At 43.5% G+C, this 22104-nt stretch overlaps 1 protein-coding gene across 1 annotated transcript in view; it reads right to left on the reverse strand.

Moving 5' to 3' along the window:
• Positions 1 to 9073, reverse strand: part of Rnf144b (ring finger protein 144B) — a 124613-nt gene extending 115540 nt beyond the window's left edge. The window contains exon 1 of the mRNA XM_050143751.1: positions 8916 to 9073. The gene's annotated coding sequence lies outside the window, so the exon portion shown is untranslated. The remainder of the gene's footprint in view (positions 1 to 8915) is intronic.
• Between the last annotated feature and the right edge of the window lie 13031 nt (positions 9074 to 22104).

Here is a 22104-nt window from a genome sequence, read left to right on the forward strand (position 1 = left end):
CTCGTCCGAGGTTTCCTCCTCTCTGATGACGCTAGCATGTGTCAAGCTGACATAAAATTAGCCAACACGGTGGCTCGTGCCGTTAATCTCAGCACTTAGGGGGCAGAAGGAAACCGCTCTCTGTGAAATCAAGGCCAGCCTGGTCTACATAGCAAGTGCTAAGGCAGTCAGAGCCACACAGTAAGACCCTGTGTCTCAAGTAAAAAATAGAAACAAAAACAAAAAAACCCAGAAGACAAAGCCAAGATCAACAGGTAAAAGTACTTGCTTGCAGGATATGTAATTCCAGCATTTGGGAGGGGAAGACAGGGGTTCCCCAGAATAAAGCTGGCTGCTTTGACTAGCTGGGGCTGAAAGCTCAGGGTCCACTCAGAGATGCTTCAGGGCAGAAGGCTGGCAGCAATAGAGGAAGACTCTGGATGTCAACTTCCACATACACCTGTACATGTGCTTACACACACACAAATACACAACCATATCACATACATATGTATATAAGAAAGAAAGGTACATTTGTCACAGGTGTTTGGTGCCTAAAGTCTTAAGTACTTTCTATCCACCCTCTTCCAACACTCTTCTTACCTTCACTAAATGGGCTGCACAAAGCACTTAAAAGGGTACTATAGCAACTGGCGCTGGTCTCAGGAGTCTAAGGGCACAGCAAGAGCTTTCTCTAGAACCAGAAAACACTGATTCAGGCCTCCATGTCAAGCTAAAGCCTCTCTTTCATCCTTAAATGACTCTAATCTCCTACTGCGTCCAAAAATTCTCCTTCCATGGAGTAAATCGTTGTATTGGTTCTCTGTCGTTGTAAATACTTTTGTGTGCAACACACATACATTTTTCAAGTTGTAGGAACACATTGGGATTGCTGTTTGGATGGTCCCCTTGTTGCTCACTTACTATTAAAGGACTTGGATTGGATAGTATTGCAAATTCTGCAAAGCCAATCTGGAAGTTAAGCGTTTAAAGACATTTCAAAATCCCCAGATGCCGAAAAGAGAAATGCATTAGTGTTGTTTGCTCTAGAATTCGTTGGCTATGAGCACCATCCCTATTGTTTTACAGGAACATGCGCTCATTTTCCCCCTAAAATGGATCAGTGGTGGAACAGAAATGGCAAACCATTTATCTCAGCCTTGCATCGCTTCTGGGATTCTCTGGAAGCAGAAGAAGGGAAGTGTCTTACGTGCTTACGACACAGAGGCAATATGTCAGATCATTTCCCCAGCTGTGGAACAGATTGCAGCGCTCATTTCAAAATTACCTAATGCATATTTAAACTGATTAATTAAAATGCTCCTAGCACTATTTTAAAGAAACAAAAGCAGTGACCTTAGTGGCATTTCTATGGCTAAGTTTAGTTCACATAACAGTCACTTCCGCCTCCCTTTCTATTCTCTTCTCAGTTTTACATCACTGAAAAGCCATTTCTGATTATTATACTAAACAAGCAGTACCCTTGTAGTACAATCAAAAAATTATCAGTTTTCTCTGCTCCTGCTGCTGCTTTAAAGATGGTTAATTTTATGTGTCAATCTGACTGGATGAAGGGATACCAGGTTGCTGATAGAACATGCTGGATGTGTGTCTGTGAAGGGTTTCTAGATGTTAGCATGAGAATTTGTACAGCGAATAAAAAGCATCCAGAACGAAGCACCATCCACATGCTGCAGGCTTCAACTGAAGATAAAGACCAACAACAGCAAATCCCCCTCCTTCTGCTCAGACACCCATCTTCCCCTAACTCAGACACTGGAGGTCCTGGGTACTGGGCCTTTAGACTGGACCTGTATTACACTATTGGCTTCCTGGTCCTCCAGTTGCTGTCATAGGTCAGGGGCCTTCAAAGCACCAATAACTGTGCGACTCACTTCCCACAATAAATCTCCCGACACATATGACCATGAGTATCCTATTGGCTCTGTTTCTCTCAAAAGCTCCAATTATGTATGGTTTGTTCTTTTCTTGTCTTTGGATTAGATTCAGGACAGTTGTCGTGACTTTTCTAGTCCCCAGAGACTCTTCAAGTCAGTCCAAGTCAAAATGTCAATCACAGTTCTGTTGCCAATGTGCCCAATCTAAGGCAGCTCTTCCAACTTGATGTAAAAGATAACGTCTGCCCTCCTTCAGTCACAGCCTACTGTACACTGAAGCACAATTAATAAAAATTCAGAGAGAGAAATTGGAGTTTAACATGAAGATCCAAAAAGCAAACCAGCTAGCCGCTGGCTCTTACCTCAACCTCAGTTCAAAATGGTGATCCTGCCTCCAAGAATCTCAAAATTAAACTGTGTCTGAGAGCTGTCTCCTTCTGTTTTAAAATTCTCTCTAGTTCTGGGATTAAAGGCGTATATCACTACCACCTGATTTCTATGGCAAGTTAGTGAGTGTAGGCAGAGACTGCTCATTCATTTCCTAGTCACCCAGACCTGAAATAACCACACAGAAACTGTATTAATTAAAACACTGCTTGACCTATTAGCATATTTCTAGCTAGTTCTTATATCTTAAATTAATCCATCTCTATTAATCTGTACATCACCACAAGGTCGTAGCCTACCAGCAAAGTTCCAGCAGGCTCTTATGGGCATCTTTCTCCTTCAGCAGCTATGTGGCTTCTTCTCAACTCTGCCTACTCTCTCCTCCTCTGTCTGCTTGAAATTCCTACCTATTCTGCACTGCAATAGGCCCAAAGCAGCTTCTTTATTAACCAATACATACAGAGGGGTATACATACATCAAGTGTGTCTACTGGGATTAAAGGTGTTATTGCTGCTTGACCTACAAGGCTGGCCAGTGTGGCTGTTTTACTTTTCTGATCCTCAGGCAAGTTTTATTTATTAAAATACAAGTGAGGGGGCTGGAGAGATGGCTCAGTGGTTAGGAGCATTGCCTGCTCTTCCAAAGGTCCTGAGTTCAATTCCCAGCAACCACATGGTGGCTCACAACCATCTGTAATGAGGTTTGGTGCCCTCTTCTGGCCTGCAGGCATACACACAGACAGAATATTGTATACATAATAAATAAATATTTTTTAAAAAAGCCTAAGAAGCTTCCTCCATGCAGCCAACCCACTTTTCTTAAAAAAGAAAAAAAATAAATAAATACAAATGAAATGTCATTACACCACACTACTTCCTGCATCAGGGAAGGTGGGCATAGAAAGGCTTCTCTCTCCACATTGCTCATCTGTCAGAGACCAGCCGTGACAAAACTACTTTTCTCCAGAGTACAGGCATGGGAATTTAGAAATACAGTAAAGAATACAAAGACGCAAATAAAAAATAAAATGGAGAAACATAGAATAGGATCGAGAGTGAATTCCAGTGAGTACTGAAATTCGCCCATGTTTAATTTCCCTGTGCTTAAAATACCCCTGACCCCAAAAGATAGGAGTAAGACAAAAGACTGCATTAGCACAACACAAGAAAATGAACATACCAATCGAAGGTCACAGGCTATGTCCATAGATAAACATTCTGTTGCCAGAACAAATCAAGCCACACTCACACACTAGACCAAAACATTCTGTGGACAAACCACTCCCTGGGTGGAATCCAAAGCTATCTCCATAAAGGGAACTGGAACTTAGTTGGATCCTTAGACTTTTTTTTTTTTTTTTTGAGGTAGGAACAGATCTTTATTCCTGGAGTACAAGGTCTGGCAATTAGTCACACCTGTTGACAATAACCTTGAACGAGCAGAACTCCCTGGTCAACATCTAGGTGGGACCTTCGTTTGAGGTAGAAACACAACAACCTTGTAGGAAGTAGGCTTCCAACTCTCTGACCTTTGATCAATATGGGAACAGGCTCATAATTTTGGGCCTCCAAAATTTCTCCTTTTTATTAATTTTAATAAAGCCTGTGCTTCTGCAATAGGACAGATGATTACATCTGCCTTAGGTTGAATACGTTCCCATTTCCCAGACTTACCTGTCTTCAGAACATGCATTCCAACTACGCACTTTTCTTAGGAGTTCAGTTGGAATCACAGAGGAGCAGAATTCATAGAGTCAGACTCCCCCCCCCCCCTCTATCCCTTTCACCACACAGAAGTCCAGTTCTCATCCTCCCAGCCAGGATCCCCCTCTTCCACGACAACAAGAAAACTTCCGAGCCCTGAAGGAGACATTACACACTAGAGCAGTGGTTCTCAACCACTCATGACCCTTTCAGAGTCAAACGACCTTTTTACAAGGGTCGCCGAAGAACATCATTAGACAGATATTTATTACGATTTGTTAGAGTTGGGAAGTAGCAATGAAAATAATTTTATGATTGGTGGCCATCACGATATGAGGAACCGTATTAAAGAGTAGCAGCATTAGGAAGGTTGAGAACCACTACCATAGAGATTTGTGTTTAGGGAGCAGTGAAGAGTATGTCAATTAGTCATCAATAGGTGTCTAGCAAATCCTCAAATTTCTAAAATTATAAAGAAAAAATTTTGTGCACATCTTGATTACTTGAGTCCACTTTATTCTTGGAAACACATTAAATGTTGTGGTTGTATCTAAGTATTAAATCAATGCCAGGTGGTTGAGTTTCATGCCTTGACTGCATCTAAGATGAAATGTACAAACATATGAAGACCTTATAAAGTCTTTTCATAATTAGGAAATATCTCAGAAGCCCCAAATGTGCACTGCACCATCATCTATAGAGCATGAAGAATCTTGTACTCTTAGGGAAGCCGTGTGACACGTTGCAAGTGGTGTGTATCCTTGATGAGGGTGCTAACTTCTCTGAATGACAGCTCACACACACTCTGTGAACAAGTGTTCTGCCTGAATATACCACATGCATGCCTAGTGCTCACAGAGATCAGAAGAGGGCATCAGATCCCCTGGAACTGGAGTTTTAGTTGATTGTGAGCTGCCGTGTGGGTGCTGGGAATCAAACTTGGGTCCTCTGGAGGAGCAACCAGCGCTCTTAACTATTTCTCCAGCACCTGAAGATATTTCTTAATGCATATAAAGTACCTCAATAAATGGTAAATAATTGTGCTATGCCAAGAATATTTATCTAAGCCAGGTGGGGGATGGTACACACCTTTAATCCCAATAGAGGTAGGCAGATCTCTGTGAGTTCTAGGCCAGCCTGGTCTACAAGAGTGAATACCAGGACAGGCTCAAGGCTACACAGAGAGACCCTGTCTCAAAACAAACAAATAAACAAGGAAAAAGAATATTTATCTAAGTTTTGTATGACCTCTCAAGGTTGAATTCAGTCCTTTTAATGCCACATATCAAAATAAAGCATTTTTATAACTAGTAAGAAAATACTAAACATCAACACTTTAGGTCCATTTACTATCCTATTGAATACATATATAAATTCATTTCAAGTGAACAAAATCTTGAAGATAAAGATTTTGAAGGATAGAAATATTAAGGAATGGACTTCTAAAGGACAAGTTCCAAGGAAATAGAGATCCAAAGGCAAGAAACAAGGATTAGTTTTATGATATCAGACAGAAAACCCTGTTCTAACAGGAGTCATTATCTTCTTTATAAAGCTGTGATTCAGAGAAGTCAGCGCCCCATCAAGGAAGCACAGCACTTCCTAACGAGTACAGGGTGCTGAATGATCTATCGACGACTGTGTTGCACATATTTGTGGCCATCTGAGATAGAGCGTACTTCTGAAAAGCCATTAGGAAGTTTCCACATGTTTTTATAACAGCTTACATGCATTGAATGTGTGGAACTCAACTGTCCAACATTGATGTAAGATAAAGGGGAGCTACAAGAGACTAGGCTGTGGTAGTGCATGCCTTTAATCCTAGCACTTAGGCAGGCGGCTCTCTGTGAGTTCAAGGCCAGGCTGGTCTACAAGAGCTAGTTCCAGGACAGGCTCCAAAGCTACAGAGAATCCTTGTCTCAAAAAAAAAAAAACAAAACAACAACAACAACAAAAAATACCATATTTCAAGGGACCTGAAGAGGCTGAAGGCTATCTATCCACTCTTGAGTGATGCTTGGATTCACTAAGCCTCCTCTTCCTACATCCTGCCTTGCTCTTTCAACCATCTATATTCATCTGCCTTGAGGTACCCTTTGTCTTATGCCAGCCAGTCCAAGCAGTCCCCACCCAACATAATGAAAGTCCTAGGGTGTTAGTTTCAAGTCGCTTGCTGCCTTTGTAAATGACCTACATTATCTTTAATGCTGCGTTGAGTTTCATTGGAAATCTAGCCAATTTGCAACCTACTTGGCAGCCATTGCCACCCTATCGAATGCATATATAAATTCATCTCAGGTATTCAGAAATCCTCATTACTTTGAGAACTGGAAAGATGTAAAACTTAATGCCTATTCTCAAAGATTGGATTACGGCAATGAGCACTTGGGTATTCATCTGTAGAAAAGAGTGATTAAAACTGAGATGAATTCGGAGTTGCCCTTCCAACTTTAATACCCTGTGGCTCTATTCTTTCTACACCTTGGCATCATTGAGAAATTCACATGGCCCCACGAAACAAGGCAAGCGATGCAGCCTGCGGAGGGCTGGGCTCTTCATGGCCAAAGGTATTTCTTAGGATACTGAGCTAACACTGCAACTGCGTTTTGCACCCTATAGAAATGTGTTCTAGTTGGATGGGAGGGAAGAAAAATTCGATCCAAAGTGCCAGCCATTCCTCTGTGAGCTAGTGCGGCAGAGAGAGAATTTGTGGGGGTCACTGAAGCATCAAGTTACAGACTAAATTAAAGGTCTGCAGAAGAGTGGTAGGGTCTAATCATCCACAGGCTGAGGCTGCCAGAACGGGATTCCACCACCGTTCCTCTCTAGGCTCACAGCAGGCCGGGAACTTCCAGCAGCTTTTTCTTGATTTTTTTTAAAGGACTTCTAGTTCCATATAGATCTTGGATTACTGTCTTGAAGCCCTTGCTTCTGTCATATTAAAATTTCCATGAAAAGTGATCAAAACCTAAAGCTTAAATGTCTCACCACAGAGAAAAATATTGTGGTTTTTGGTTCGTATGAAAAACATGTGTTAGGTATATAATTATAGAAGTCTCAGATCTAAAGCGCACACCATACACAAAACCTTTGGGAAATAACTTTTGCCTCGCCAATAGAATTTGTAGCATGATACTGTGTTCTGTCTATGACCACGCCATCAAAGGAGCACTTTGCCAAGGCCAGCTAGCAACAGGGCGTTTCTTCACGGGCTGTGATCAGACCTCAAACAAGGGTCTACGGGAATAAAGTGAGGTCAGTTTTACAACGTACAGCATTCTCAGGACTGGTTGGGCTGAAGCGTGTGCATCTGCACTAGTTTTCCTTAGGGAAGGTTAATTTTAGAAAGAAGAAAAATTTTTGCCAAGAAGACAATCACATTGGCTCAATAACTAGTCAGCATCTTTTCTCAAATGTTCAAACGCCTTTCTGGCTTCCCCGTCTCTAGCTTGTCCTTAATATTCTTGCAAGGAGGTACCATGTATCACCCCTATTTCAACACATCTCATTCCATAAAAAGAAATAGATGTATGAGTAGTTAATATATGTTAACCTAGCCCCTTTTCAGGAGACACAAATAATCTGTCTTCCCTGACAGTTAGCCTGATGGCTTCATGGGTACTTAAAACGGCCCAGGAACACATAAAAATGCATAAAATTAGTAGATATACAATGAGAAGCTTACAGGACAGTCAGAGAAGACCTGGGCTCACACAATTGGGAGCATCAGCAGAATTTGGGTTGATTTACATGATCCTTTAGATTGGTCTGTCTGAATCTTTTGCCTTTAAGCAAGCAACAAGTGAACCAGCCAAAGGCCTGCATTCCATCATTGACAAAAATCAAGGGGCAGTCAAGAGGAAGACATCCGATTCCCAGCAGGCTAGGCCTCCACCCTTTCCAGTCACGGAATATTTATGAGGAAAAACTTTAAAACGTGACTTTTTAAATCTGGTCTTAGAAGCGTTGCATTTTCCCCTATTCCTATAGCTGAGTTTCAAAATGACGCTAACCTTCCCTTCCCCAAACTGCTGTGTAAGAAGCCAGAAGCAAGGCACCGCAACAAAACAAACCATCAGCTCCAGAGACTGAGGCTTTCTCCCACGAGGATCTTAAACGTTCAAGAGGAAAACTGCTGAGGAGGAGCGCACTCCTGGCAGAATTTTTAGATATAAAGCACATACACATACACAGCCTCCCTCTTCCTCTCTCCCTCTACTTCTCCCCCTCCAGGTCTGAATCTCAAGATTGTAGGGTGGGGCCTGAGGGTTCCGTTTGTTTGTTTGTTTGTTTCAAGCTCCAGGATAAGAGATACTGCTTCAAGGTCGAATAAACTTGTAGCAGTTGCTGCAGCCTTGAAAACGCTGTAAACTTCTCCACATTTTAAACTGGGAAAGGGGGTAGGGTAGAGGCTGCAGAATCCCAACTTGCTGTTCAGTGGGGACACAAAAATAAGGTGGTATATTGCAATGACCTCATTCAAGAGCTGATATTCTTTCCAAAGTCAGGACAATGATGCCAGGTGAGGGTAGGTTCTGGAAGATGGGGAACTGCAGCATTTCAGACGCCAACTTATTTCCAGACCTCAGGGGCAATTAGTGCAACTGTGGGTCGCACACCTGGCGAGGGTGGAAGATCTTATGCCACCCACTCGCCCTCAGCACCCAGCGTCTGCGCGCCGGATTCCCGGAGCGGTTTTGGGAAAGAAGTGAAAGTGCGGGTGGATGGTGGAGAGGAGGTAAAGGTCCCACGGGCCGCAGAGCAGAAACCCAGAACGCGCAGGATGGGTGCTCTTGCCCGTCACCCAGGATAGGGCTTCAGCTTGGCGCCGAGGACCCCGGAGAAGGGCAAAGGAAAAAGGTGAAGAGGTGGCAGCTCCGGGAAGGTAGGAATGCACCCGGCACGGCGGGTATCGCAGCTCCTGGGCTTCACCGAGCCACTCCTTACCTTAAGGTCCAAGTCGCAGCCTGAGACTCCCGGAGGGGCAGGGCTCGGTTGTCAGTGTCTCCAGCCAGCGGCGCTTCTGGCATCAAAGGCTTTCGAATCTTCTAGCTACCATCCTGGGGCTCGCTTCTGTGGCCTGCGGCCCTTGCACCTCGCTCCCCTGGCCACCAGCGTCCGCCGAGCCGCTCCCCCGCAGTTTATTCCGGGAGCCAGGCCCCTCTCCTGGCTCCCCGCCTCCAGCGCGCGCGCACACCTCCCCCGGAGGCGCACTCCTTATCAAGCAGGGAGCGCGAGTGCGCCAGGAAAACTGGACGCTGGGCAACTTAGAAAATCTGTTTAAAATCTTTCCTCTGCGCGACGAGGTTCAAAGAACTATTCACCTCCACCTCCCGCCTCCACTGAGTGTCTTCACCCCACTTCCCAACGCCTGGTATTCTCGTGAGCACCGTTCTGAGACTCTTCTGTCAGGCATCTATCTACATTTTTTTTCTAAAATAAACCTATCGTTGGTTTTAAAATGTAGATATCCCCCCCTCTCTTTAAACTTAGGGTGCTGGGAGTACCACTGATCTCGGGAGGGATATATTCAGCTGCACAAGTCAGGGCAAGTCTCCTTAGCCAGTACTATAGATGTGTGCCACCTGTCAGGGCTGGAGCCCAGGATGGAGCCCTTAATTATTCTCTGGTTTTGGCTCCTGAGTCTGTCCCATCTTCTCCTGCCCCATGAAAGACCCAGTTCTGCGGCTCCAATTCCAGGGAGAAGCAGAGGGCTATGTTCAAGGAAGAGCGTTCTAATGGAGGACGAACTCGCAATGTGTACAGCCTACTTAATAATACTGCAGAGGAGAAAGAATGGGGAACAGTCCAGGAAACATCACCTCTCACCGTGAGGGAGCCGAAAGTGATGTAATCCCAACGGGAATGTGGAAGGCGAGCTGTCAGGTGGTATCCTAGTCATTTATTCACCTATGAGTATAATGCATATTTATAGAATAAGTTATTTACGGTCATGTCATAACTCAAGGGCTGACCAGAATTAACTTGGTAACCAGTTTGTAACAACGCCCTGGAAAATACAGATATCCACTGAAGAGACTGCACATTAATCCCTTGTCATTTCTAAATTTATCAAATAGCTTTCTAATCTTAGGGCTTTAAAAGGAGGCAGTTACTAGAACTGTCAGATTTCTGTATTGAGCAGGAGGTAGAATAGTGAGAGATGAAATCATCAAACATGTCACTGCAATTAGTTCTGGAGACTGAAGAGCTTAGGAAGTATCTTTGCGGACAGGACGTGAAGGTGACCATAGGACGAGTCGACCTGCTCTTCGAAGCAGGTGCTATGACGGAGGATGCCCACAGGGGGCAGTATGGATGAGACAGAAGGGTCAGCGCAATCTGGCTGCAACAGTAGATGGATAAAGTCTTCCAGAGGGAAAGTAACACGGAGAGAAAGCCAAAAGGAAAAAGCCGCTTGGCAATTCAAAGAATTTACAGTTCATCTCTTGGGGGTAAGACTGCAGATGGTTGAGAAGAGTGGACTCAAGGCTAGAAGCGAGCGGCAGAGAGCAGGTCGGACAGCATCTCTGGGCCAACCATGCTTTTAAAGACTGCACTTTATTTCACAGAGGAGGAGACGCCGGCATATTAGCACAGAAGTGTGATATCAGATTTTTATTTGAGAAAAACTACTGGCTGAGGCAGAGCAGAAGGAATGAGAGGAGTGGTGGAGTACAGAAAGAATCCCGAAGAGTGCTACGGAGGACATTTAAAGCAGCAGACATCGACAAGTCCAATCTCAGTCCCATGAAACATCCTCAAAGGGATAAGCCTTTCCTGGAGAAAGGGAGAAGGCTCAGGGTGGTAACGAATCGCGAAAAGACAAAGGTAAAAAGAAATAAGAGCGAACACAGCCTTTTAAACCTGCCTTATTTATGTAGTGATTATCTCACTAATTCGGGGATAGGAAGGGATGTTAGTGAGGACCAGAAAATAGCTCGACAGGTCAATGTGCTTACACTCAAGTTTGTTAAGCCTGATTATGATTCCCCAGCCCCACATTAGGAAAAGAGAATGCTCCTGCAAGTTTTCCATGACGGCCCTATCCTAGCATACACGTGCACACACACAGTAAATAAAATGTAATCATCTTCTAAAAGGTTGACTTGTAACTGAACAGTGGAATAAATTACAGGGAAATTTGACACATAGAGTAACTTTGCAGTTATATGTCTAGATATACATATGTATGTATGTATATGAACTGTAGTGATTTTAAGGAAAATGGTCCCCCCAAAGGGAGTGGCACTTTTAGGAGGTGTGGCCTTGCTGAAGTAAATGTGGCCTTGTTAGAAGAAATGTGTTACTGTGGGGGTGGGTTTTGAGGTCTCCTTTGTTCAAGCTACACCAGTAAGGAAAACAGTACACTTCCTGTTGTCTGTGGATCAAGCTCCTCCAGCACCACGTCTGCCTGCATGCTGCCATGTCTCACCGTGATGATAATGGACTGAACCTCTGAAACTGTAAGCCACTCAATTAAATGTTTTCCTTTATAAGAGTATCTGTGGTCATGGTGTTTCTTCACAGCAATAGAAACATTAACTAAGACACAGACTATATATGTATATAAATGGAATATCTTACTATATATGGAATATGAGTATCTCAGTATCTTGGGGGTATTTAGGATCCCTAGAATTAAGTATGTGGATGCTTCAGTTCTTTTCATAAAATGGTTACAGTATTTGCATATAACTGATTCACCTCCAATCCTATACTTTTTTTTTTTTTGCTGTTGTTTGTTTGTTTGGGGGACAAGGTCTAGCTGTGTAGGAACTGCTGATTCTCCTGCATATCCCAAATGACAAGGTGACACAAATGTAACCACCACGTCTGGTTTCAACCCCACCTTTAAGTCACCTCTAAGTGACCTATCCCATCTGACTTAAGGTAAACTGCAGCTACACTCAGTTATTTAGAGAATAAGACATGTTGGATACAAATGCCACCATCCATAGCTTAAGCACATTTTTTTTAATTTTGTGTGTGTGTGTGTATGTATGTAAACATGTCACAGTATGAGTGTGGAGATCTGAAGACAAGTTGTGGAAATTAGTTCTTTTATTTCACCATGTGGGGTCTGGGAATCAAACTCAGGCCATAAGTTCCTGGGAGCAAGTGCCTTAACCTGCTGAGCTACCTCACCAGCCCTAACTACATTTTTGGTTCATGGTTGGTTGAATCCCTGAAGATAAAACCTGTAGGTATAGGATCCACGCATGTGTAGAGACAACTGTTTATGCATGTACATACACACACATGCACATGTGTATGGTACATATATGGAAAGACAGTGAGAAAGGTATGGTACACTCACTGAGAAAGATGGACTCATATGATACTGGATGCTGAGGAGTCTCACAGTCCACCATCTCCCAAGTTGAAGACCCAAGAAAACTTGATACACTTCAAAGACCTGAGAACCAGAAAGGATGGCAAAACGTCTAGGAATCAGAACTCCTAAGGACGGAAGATTGGTGTTTCAGTTTACAGTGTGACCTCAACCTTACTTCACCTTTTTATTCTGTCCAGGCCCTTAGTGGATTGGTATCTATGTATCCACTGAAGAGGACTATGTGCTTTCCAATTAAAATACCAGTGTCTGTTTGAAGCACTTGCACCGACATTCCTAGAAGCAATGTTTATTATCTGAGTGCCTCATGAAATTAACGATCATTGCCTTATCTTGACGATCTTTCATTTTTCCTTCCTGCAGTCTAGGATTTCTCTACTTAATGATAGAAAACATGCCCTACACCCCCAAATTTGTGTTACAGATGCTATGATCAAGTAGACTCAGCATATGTCTCTATTTTGATTTTTCAAAGAAACGAAGGAACCTAACCAAAGTCAGAGTCAATATAAAGCTGTCTACAAACTTCTTCTTCTACCCATACTGGAGAGTAGACGTGGGTCTGGAATAAAGACAGAAGGTGCTGTTTGGAAAATGTTCCCCCAAAGGCCCACGTGGTTTGTGTTTGGCCACCTTTCTTTGGCACTGTTGGAAACTGGTGGTACTGTAGGAAATGGGACCTAGTGGAAGAAAGTTGAGTCACTGGGTGCATGCCCTTGAAGGAGCTATATAGACCGCAGCCTCTCTTCTTCCTGAGTACAATGAGGCGAGTGCTTCTTTTTCTCCATGTCTCTGCTCTGATGTCCTGCTTCACCACAGGTCTAAAAAAAAAAAAGTATAAAAAACTACAAAACTGTGAGCCTTTTTTCCCTCATTTTTCGAGACAGGGTTTCTCTGTAGCTTTTTTTTTTTTTTTTTTTTTTTTTTTTTTTTTTTTTTTTTTTTTGGTTTTTTGAGACAGGGTTTCTCTGTGGTTTTGGAGCCTGTCCTGGAACTAGCTCTTGTAGACCAGGCTGGTCTTGAACTCACAGAGATCCGCCTGCCTCTGCCTCCCAAGTGCTGGGATTAAAGGCCTGCACCACCACTGCTAAACATAAGCCTTTTAAAAACTCATTTATTGCTGGGCATAGTGACACGACCTTTAACCCCAACACTGGAGAAGCAGAGGCAAGCAGATCTCTATGATTTCAAGGCCAGTCTGGTCTACAAAGAGTTCCAGGACAGCCAGAGCTGTTACACAGAGAAACCCTGTCTCTAAAGCCTCATTGATCGCTGGTGTTTGCCAGTCAGAAAGCTGACCCCTACAGAGAAGTATCTGAGGAGGTTGAGGGCATGGGGCAATTTTTCCACGAAGGGTACTCTAGAAAGACAACTCATTAGACGCTTACAATAAAGATAAGGATGCAAAGGATTAAATGTAAGTTCATAAGGAATAATAAAAATATGGAGACGCTAGATGAGCACAGTGTAGGCAGGAAGGGAAGGAGTTCTGGCTACAGAGTCTTGAAGGATGCGTCACTAGGAGAAATAATGCTTGGGTCTTAGAAATAAAGCTAGTCTGAGAGACTGACAAGATGATTACTTATTTGGTGGGCTCACTTTTTGGTAATTCAGAGAAAGGATAAAGCTTCAGGGAGAGAGCCCAGTGAACAGTTTGAAATCTATGATACAGCCAGAAAGAAAATAGATTGGATGGAAGAGTTATTTCGAGATGTGGAATCCAAATGACCCAAGGAGTTGAAAACAGAGAAAGGTCAAGTGTGAGCAGCATGGGAGACAACAGCGAGACTAAATGAGCCAGTAAAAAAAAAGGAGAGATTTGGCTAGAGAACAGGGTGTCTGCCCCCTAATGTTGAACTTCAAATTCTGATGAGATACAGAGTGAAGGCAGCCAAGAGGCAATTGAAAATATGTTGTATGTTAGTATGATACCAGAATAGAGTAAGTTGCTATGGTGGTTTGAGAGAAAATGGTCCTCAAAGGGAGTGGCACTATTAGGAGTTGTGGCCTTGTTGGAGGAAGTGTGTTACTGTGGAGGTGGGCTCTGAGGTCTCTTTTGCTCAAGATTCCCTCAGTGTGACTGTCATTCAACTTCCTGCAAGATGTCGGACCCTCCGTTATCTCTCCAGCACCAGGTCTACCTGCACACTACTGTGCCACAATGATAACGGACTGAATTTCTGAAACTGTAAGCCGCACCTCGATCGAACATTTTCCTTTATGAGAGTTGTCATGGCCATGGTGTCTTTCCACAGTGATAGTAAACCCTAACTGGGCCAGTTGCTACTGGTTTAGACTTTAAAACTCTAGAGTCCACCGTTATTACAGGCACGATAAAATAAACCAAGAGTATCACATATTGGGAAAGAACTAAGTGCCTATGTTGGATACATGAATAACACTGAATGGTCACCAAGTTAAGAAGTTGGATACCTGAATAACAACACCGAGTGGTCACCAAGCTAAGAACAGCTAGCCAAGGAAAAGAGCCGATGGAAACCAATATTATGTAGAAGAAAAACAATTTACATAGAGAGGTGATAAACAGTGTCAAAGCTGCACAGAAACTCAGCAATGTGCCAGCCTTGGTAGTCACACCTTTAATTCCAGCCCCGGGGGAGCTGAGCAAGTAGAGTCAAGTGCTAAGGCCAGCCCACGCTATAGAGTAAGACTGCCTCAAAGAAAAAAAAAAAGTAACACACAATAGCTCTTTCCCTACTTAAAAAGAAGGGAAGGGGACTGGAGAGATGGCTTAGAAGTTAAGAGCACTGACTGCTCTTCCAGAGGTCCTGAGTTTAATTCCCAGCAACCACATGGTGGCTCACAGCCATCTATGAGATCTGGTGCCCTCTTCTGGCAAGCAAGCATACATGGAAGGAATGTTGTATACATAACAAATAAATAAATCTTTAAAAAAATAAAAAAAAAAGGGGGAAGCGAAAGGGAAACTAAGTTATATTCCAGAACTAAAAGTGAGGGCTCTTGACTGGGTTTGGAGCTTGTTATCATTGGAAGGAGCAATCTTGGGGAAGCAGTAGGATTACACTAGATAAGTTTTCCATTCTCAGCACTCGGCATTTTGTAAGATCTGCTGTCTGGGGATATTCTGGCATTGCATGTTTAACTGTGTTCTTGTTCTAATCTCACTAGATAGCACTAGCACCTCTCCCCAGTTCTGAAAACCAAAACTACCCTCAGACGTTAGTAATGTCTCCTCCCCTCTTCCTTCTGTCCTTTCCCTGATGGCCACGTGGCAAGCAGTTTTGAACACTTGTTCCCAATGTGATATGTTGCTCGACTACAGGCCTAAAAACAGCAGGGAAGCCAGCTAACCATGGATTTTGGTTTACTGTGAAGCCCTGAGCCCAAACAAGCCTTTTTTCCTCTTTACAAGCTGACAATGTCAACTATGCACGACAGTGAGAAAACACTGACAAGCAGACAAGCAGATGGGAGAGAGACAGGATAAACTTATTTTTCAAAATCATATTGGGAGGTACTAACACCTAATTGTTTATTTTTCTTTTCAACATTTGAAGATATTAGTTTATTTGTTAAAATGTCTTTGGGAGAGGTACTCACTGAAATCTTTAGTTCTAAAGAATAAATTAAAACTAGAAATGCTTTATTTTTAGAAGTAGAGATTCAAAATAATATCTATAGGCCTGTCTAAGCGTCACACATGTTGGTAGATAGCCTGTGGTAATATCTCATTAGCTTATATTGGGAAGCATTTTTCTTACTTTGATGTTATCACTTGGCCTTTAGTAATGACATCCATAGCACTGGCTGTCAGTCCACAGATAGAAAAGCCCTCTCCTATAAAGATGATTTTTTTTTATATTTTTATTTATTTTATGTATGAATGCTTTTTTCTGCCTGTTTATCTGTTTACCACATGTATGCCTGGTTCTTGCTGGGGTCAGAAGAGAATATCTAATCCCCTGGAACTGGAGTTACAGGTGGTTGCTGTGAGCCACCATGTTGCTGCTGGGAATTGAACCTTGGTCCTCTGCTAGAGCAGCCAGTGCTCTTAACCAATGAACCATCTCTCCAGCCCAAAAGTTGATCTGATTTTTATGCCAAACAAACAAAATGCATTAAAGCTCTGTGTTTCTCTATTCCTTCAGTTTTATTTTACTAACTGCTGGTTCTGACACAGTGATTAAAAAAACAAAACAAATGAACAAAACCCTGACAAAAGAAAGCACAAAAAGGAAGGCTTTAATCGTGGCTCAAATCCAAAGTTATTGCGCATCACAGAGGCCAGGCTGCCGCCATGTGGAAAGTCTTGGTGGCAGCGGTTTAAGGAAGCTGGTCACAATGTGTCGACAGCCAAGAATGATGAATGCTGGTGTTTGACTCAACTTTCTCCCCATTTTTTAGTCTGGGACCTCAGCCCATGGAATGGTGCCACCTAGGTTAAGGTGTCTTTCCACCACTTCAATTAGCCTAATGTAAAAAACTGCTTAGAGGCTAATAATCCAGCTAATTCCTCACAGGCGTGCGAGGGGTGACCCGAGAGTCTGACAAGTTGACAATCAGTATACCCCCTGTCATCCTGACACCCAAGCATAACCTCCTACCCCGTGTCCCCCTCAGACTCATAGCCATCTCATAATGCAAAATGCATTTTATCCAACTTCAAAAATCTCCAGTCTTTAATAATTCTAGTATTGTGTAATGATCTGTCCTGTCCCTTTAAGAGACAACAAGCCCTGTCCACTCCCTCCCCCCTCCACTGAGGCAGGCAGATCTTCCTTCTTGCTTGTAGCCTGAGTCCTTTCCCTTTTCTGTCTCACTCTCGAAGAGGTAGCTTCTGTCTCTCCCCACTTCTCTCCTCCCCTTCTGTTTCTCTCTCTTCTCTTCTCTTCTCTTCTCTTCTCTTCTCTTCTCTTCTCTTCTCTTCTCTTCTCCCCTTCTCTCCTTTCCCCTCCATAACCCACTAAATAAATATCCAACTTCACTCTGCATGGCAGGCCTATCCATGTCTCTCTCTCGTCACCGCATGGCTCCCTGCCTGATGTTAAGGAAAAATTTACAAAGCTGGCTCCACCAGCGCAAATCCAATTGGGTCCAACCAAACCAAATAAAAAATGCCCATCGTTTTATTAAGCACAGTGCTCTTGGGTGGCCTCGTGCATGGCTGGGAGACAGGACAGCAGCGAGCACATGCAAACCGGGAACCATGTGTTTTTCCTCTGGGAGCCCACTTAAATACCCTGTGGGAGTGGTACTGACCCCCCAGGGAGGGGTCTGGACCTGGCATTTTGGGATTTGGAGTCCAGACCACAGCAACTCCCAGGTCAGGGAGGCTGGGATGCATGCCAGGGGCTGGGGGGCCACACTCCACTTAACACCTGGGACCAGCTGCCTTCAGAGACCTGCGTCGGGTCTCATGGCATTCCCATCTGTCTGTCTCTCCTCATGGGGACCTGCCTGTTGCCACATGGCCCACTGCTGCCACTCGGGGAACTGCAGCATTTTACTTAATCCATTACAGTTTGAACATCTTAAATTTCAGCCAGGTGGTGGTGGCACACGCCTTTAATCCCAGCACTTGGGAGGCAGAGGCAGGTGGATCTCTGTGAGTTCAAGGCCAGCCTGGTCAACAAGTGCTAGGTCCAGGACGGGATCCAAAAACTACACAGACGGGGCTGGAGAGATGGCTCAGTGGTTAAGAGCACTGCCTGCTCTTCCAAAGGTCCTGAGTTCAATTCCCAGCAACCACATGGTGGCTCACAACCATCTGTCTGGCGCCCTCTTCTGGCCTTCAGGCATACACACAGAATATTGTATACATAATAAATAAATAAATTAAAAAAAAAAGAAAACAAAAACTACACAGAGAAACCCTGTCTCAAGAAACCAAACCAAACCAAACAAACAAAAAAAAGCCAATTAAAAAAAAAGGAAAGAAAGAAAAAAAAGTTTTAAGTTCTAGAAGCAATAGAGATACACGGCACTCTTTTAACTGTAAATGTCTATTTTTTAAAATTATTTATTTATTTATTTATTATGTATACAATATTCTGTCTGTGTGTATGTCTGCAGGCCAGAAGAGTGTGGATTGCGTTTTGGGTGGGCTACTCAGTCTAGGGGTTGTAACCCACCCCGCAATCAGTTACTCCAGGGTCTCGGAGAGGCGCTACCTGGAAGGGAATGAGCTAAGACAGAAGAAGGAGGCCAAGCAGTTTTGTCAAAGCCTCCGTTTATTAGGGACGGGTTACAGTTTATATATGGTAAGGAATGGGGGGCAGGGTAACTGGATTCTTGCCGCGTGTTCCAGGTTACGTAGGCCAGGAGGTAGGCTAGGAAGTCAAGTGGCCACACCTGGTTCCCTGGATAGCTGGAATGTGAGGCGTGTTCCGCTAAGAGATTGCTGCTAATTGGGTGAGGGGCATTCTGAAGACTCCCCAGGGTGATGGTTCCTGTAATGATTGTTAGAGGGGAAATGGCTCCTGACAGAAGAGGGCACCAGACATCATTACAGGTGGTTGTGAGGCACCATGTGGTTGCTGGGAATTGAACTCAGGACCTTTGAAAGAGCAGGCAATGCTCTTAACCACTGAGCCATCTCTCCAGCCCGTGAATGTCTATTTTTAAAGTTACATACTTTCAATATAGAACAGTACATAGTAAACATTCTCATCCCAAAAAGGGGGGAATAGAAGAAGAGCAACAAAAGAATGAACCAAAGCAAGACCAGAGGGCAAGCATCAAATCCTGAAACTCCATGGCCTGGGTTTATGATAGAATCTAGGCTCTGCAGAGCTTGGATAGCCCTTCCTGCTCAGCCGCCTGCAGCAGTCATAGCCTTTCTCTTGGGCCAGAATAAAAAAATGGATGAAATTTATGCCTTGGCAATGCTGAAGCATGCATGGGCAGCCCATAAATGGCGGTTCTGTTGAACTTGTCCATATTGGGTTTCATGGTCTCAGTTGATGAGGACGACTGATCAGGTTTCTTCCTTGAGTCTCTTGGGCCAACCCCACTTTATACCTGCAAATTTCCTCAATGGATATCCCAAAGTTCTAGTGTCTCCAACACACTGTGGTCTCTACTGCAGCTTAGGATTCATCTTCAAGTAGTATCCTGTCATGGCCTTCTTGGAAGACTCCAACCATGCCACATATTGCCTGGTCTCCGTAGCTCTCTGAAATCATGGTGCAAGACTCCACAAACTTTCAATCTTGCATCTTTCTTGCCTGCAAAACCAGGGCCATGTGGACAACATTGACAAGTTTTGCTGCCAGGCTCTCACTGAATGAACCACAATTAACAAAACTCACTGTGTGCTTACCTAAGGTAAACATATCACCAGACAGTAGCTTTCCTAGGCCAACTTACACCTGCATTCAAGCTGAAACTTTTGATGGGTGGAGTCTAGCCCTCGGGGTCCTTTCCTGTTGGCCCATTGTGAAGCTGCTGGTTTTTCTTTAACAATTATAGTCATGGGGCTGGAGAGATGGCTCAGAGGTTAGGAGCACTGACTGCTCTTCCAGAGGTTCTACATTCAATTCCCATCACCCACATGGTGACTCACAACCATCCATAATGAGATCTGGTGCCTCCTTCTAGCCTGCAGGTCTAAGTGCAGACAGAACACTGGATACATAATAAATATATAAATCTTTAAGTAAAAACAATGATAATCACATCCCATTTCTAGTACAGGTCTTGGCTGCAACTCTAAACTTATTTAGCCCCCTTTCTTGACAAACTACACATTTTTAAGATGTTTGCCTGTTGCTCTTTTTCTTGTAGACCTGTTGAGAGTAGTTAAAACCCATGTCACAGATTGAATGCTGTCCTGTCATGACATTTTCTCTGCCAAACACATTAGTCTATTACTTTTAAATCAATTTCCCTCAAGTTTTCAAGACCTAGGCAGAATGCAGTCATAGTTCTGCCATAATATAGCTGGGATGCCTTCTAGCCCAGTTTCTCGTGAGAATCCGTTTCCTTCTGAGACCTCCTAAGCCAGGCCTCGGCAGTCTTCATTTCTCTCAGCTTTCTGCAGTCCCATCAGAATGGTCCACTAAGCTATGCTTACAGCATTGAAGGCTTTTCTAGTCCCAAGTTCCAACCCTTTGACATTCTTCTTGCGACCAGTTCTAAATGACTATGAAATGCATGGTCAGGTTCATCACGGCTAAACCACACTTCTCAGTACCAACTGTCTGTATTAATCATGAGTCTCGGGGCTGTAACAAAACACCTCAGGAAAGCAATTTAAGAAAACATGCTTTATTGTGGTTCATAGTCCAAGGTACAGTTCACCAGGGTAGGGAAATCTGGGCCACAGCGATAGGAGGCACCTGGTTACATTAGATCCACAACTAAGAAGCAGAGAACAATGAATTTCTAGCCACTTTCTCCATTAGTCAGTCACAGACCGCAGTCCATGGAAAGGTGCCGCGCACAGTTAATGGTGGGTCTTCTCACCTCAGCCATCCTAATATAGATGCCTCATAGGCATGCCCAGAGGCTAACTTAATCTACATAATAGCCCACAGGCCTGAGGCGTGCCTTCTGGGTGATTGATTCTAGAAAGATAGTATCAACAGTCACACGTGGGAAAACAGCCAATATATTAATTAACAAAACTCAGCGTGGTGGCACATTCCTGTAATGTCAGCATTTGGGAGGCAGGGGCTGGAGGATTTCAAGTTCAAAAGTTTGAAACCCGGTCTCAAAACAAATCAAGATATATTAATGGCATGTGTTTTAAATGATACACTTGATTACTAGGGGCAAATGCTTAGCAGCCCCCATTCGCAGCCCCCCAAGAGGTCTTGGTCTCACTACCATTTCTCTTCTGTAATTAACTGCTTACCTTGAGTCGTCCTCACAGGCCACTGGCAAGCTAGAACAGCCAGATATCATCAACCAGCGGGAGACTGCCGCATCCACAGTCTAAACCCTCACCTTCAATTACGAGGACGTGAATTTTGACTAACTCTTTCTATAAAAATAGAGTAGGATATCTTGTTTTTAGAAGAAACAAATGTGTCACTATATTTACATTTCTGACCGGGTTTTAAAAAGAACTGGTCATCAGTTTGTTCAAAGCATGCTAACCCAGTGAGTCAATTTTGTTGAGCCATCTTTAAATAGCATCCAGACAACAGACTTGAGCCACTGTCTAAGAACTAAAATGGGGTATAACGTAGTAATTAAGTATCCTCAAACTATCAGGTCCCCACGCCAACACCAGGAGGATAAAAGCATGGGCATGATCTCTGCCTACAAAGCTTGCAGTGTAGGCAGATGTGTGCGTGCAAGTCTGATAAATGCCTGAGAAGCATTGATATGGATATGTAATGGATGTTAAGACTTATCAAAGGCAAAATGAAAATTTAAGAACATTTTAACAACTGCCCAAATAAAGATAACAGACATATTCAACTACATGTCCTGTTCATCTCAATGGTAATTATGGCAATTATTAAAAAAATTATGGCAATTATTGTCCCTTTCCAAGGCAGATGAAGTACACCTGGAGCTGGGTATAATCTTGTGACTGACCACTAACCAGGCTTACAAAGGAGCAGCAGGTGTAACTTCTCTTGCTCTTCCCTTACTATTTTAAACATAAAGGAGTCACGCTGGGATGGCAAGTCTGGAAGGTTAAACAGCCTGCCTCTGCCTCCTAAGTACCGGGATTAAAGGCGTATGCCATCCCTGCTCAGCTGGGAGCTACATTTTAAAGAAAAAGACAGTGAAACTGAATATGCAGGTGCTGAGAAACAATACCATTGAAGAAAAAGAGAGATC

The sequence above is a fragment of the Alexandromys fortis genome, unplaced genomic scaffold, assembly GCF_014885135.2.
Source record: "Alexandromys fortis isolate MF-2015 unplaced genomic scaffold, M_Fortis_MF-2015_v1.1 scaffold_1, whole genome shotgun sequence".
Classification (NCBI taxonomy): Eukaryota; Metazoa; Chordata; class Mammalia; order Rodentia; family Cricetidae; genus Alexandromys; species Alexandromys fortis.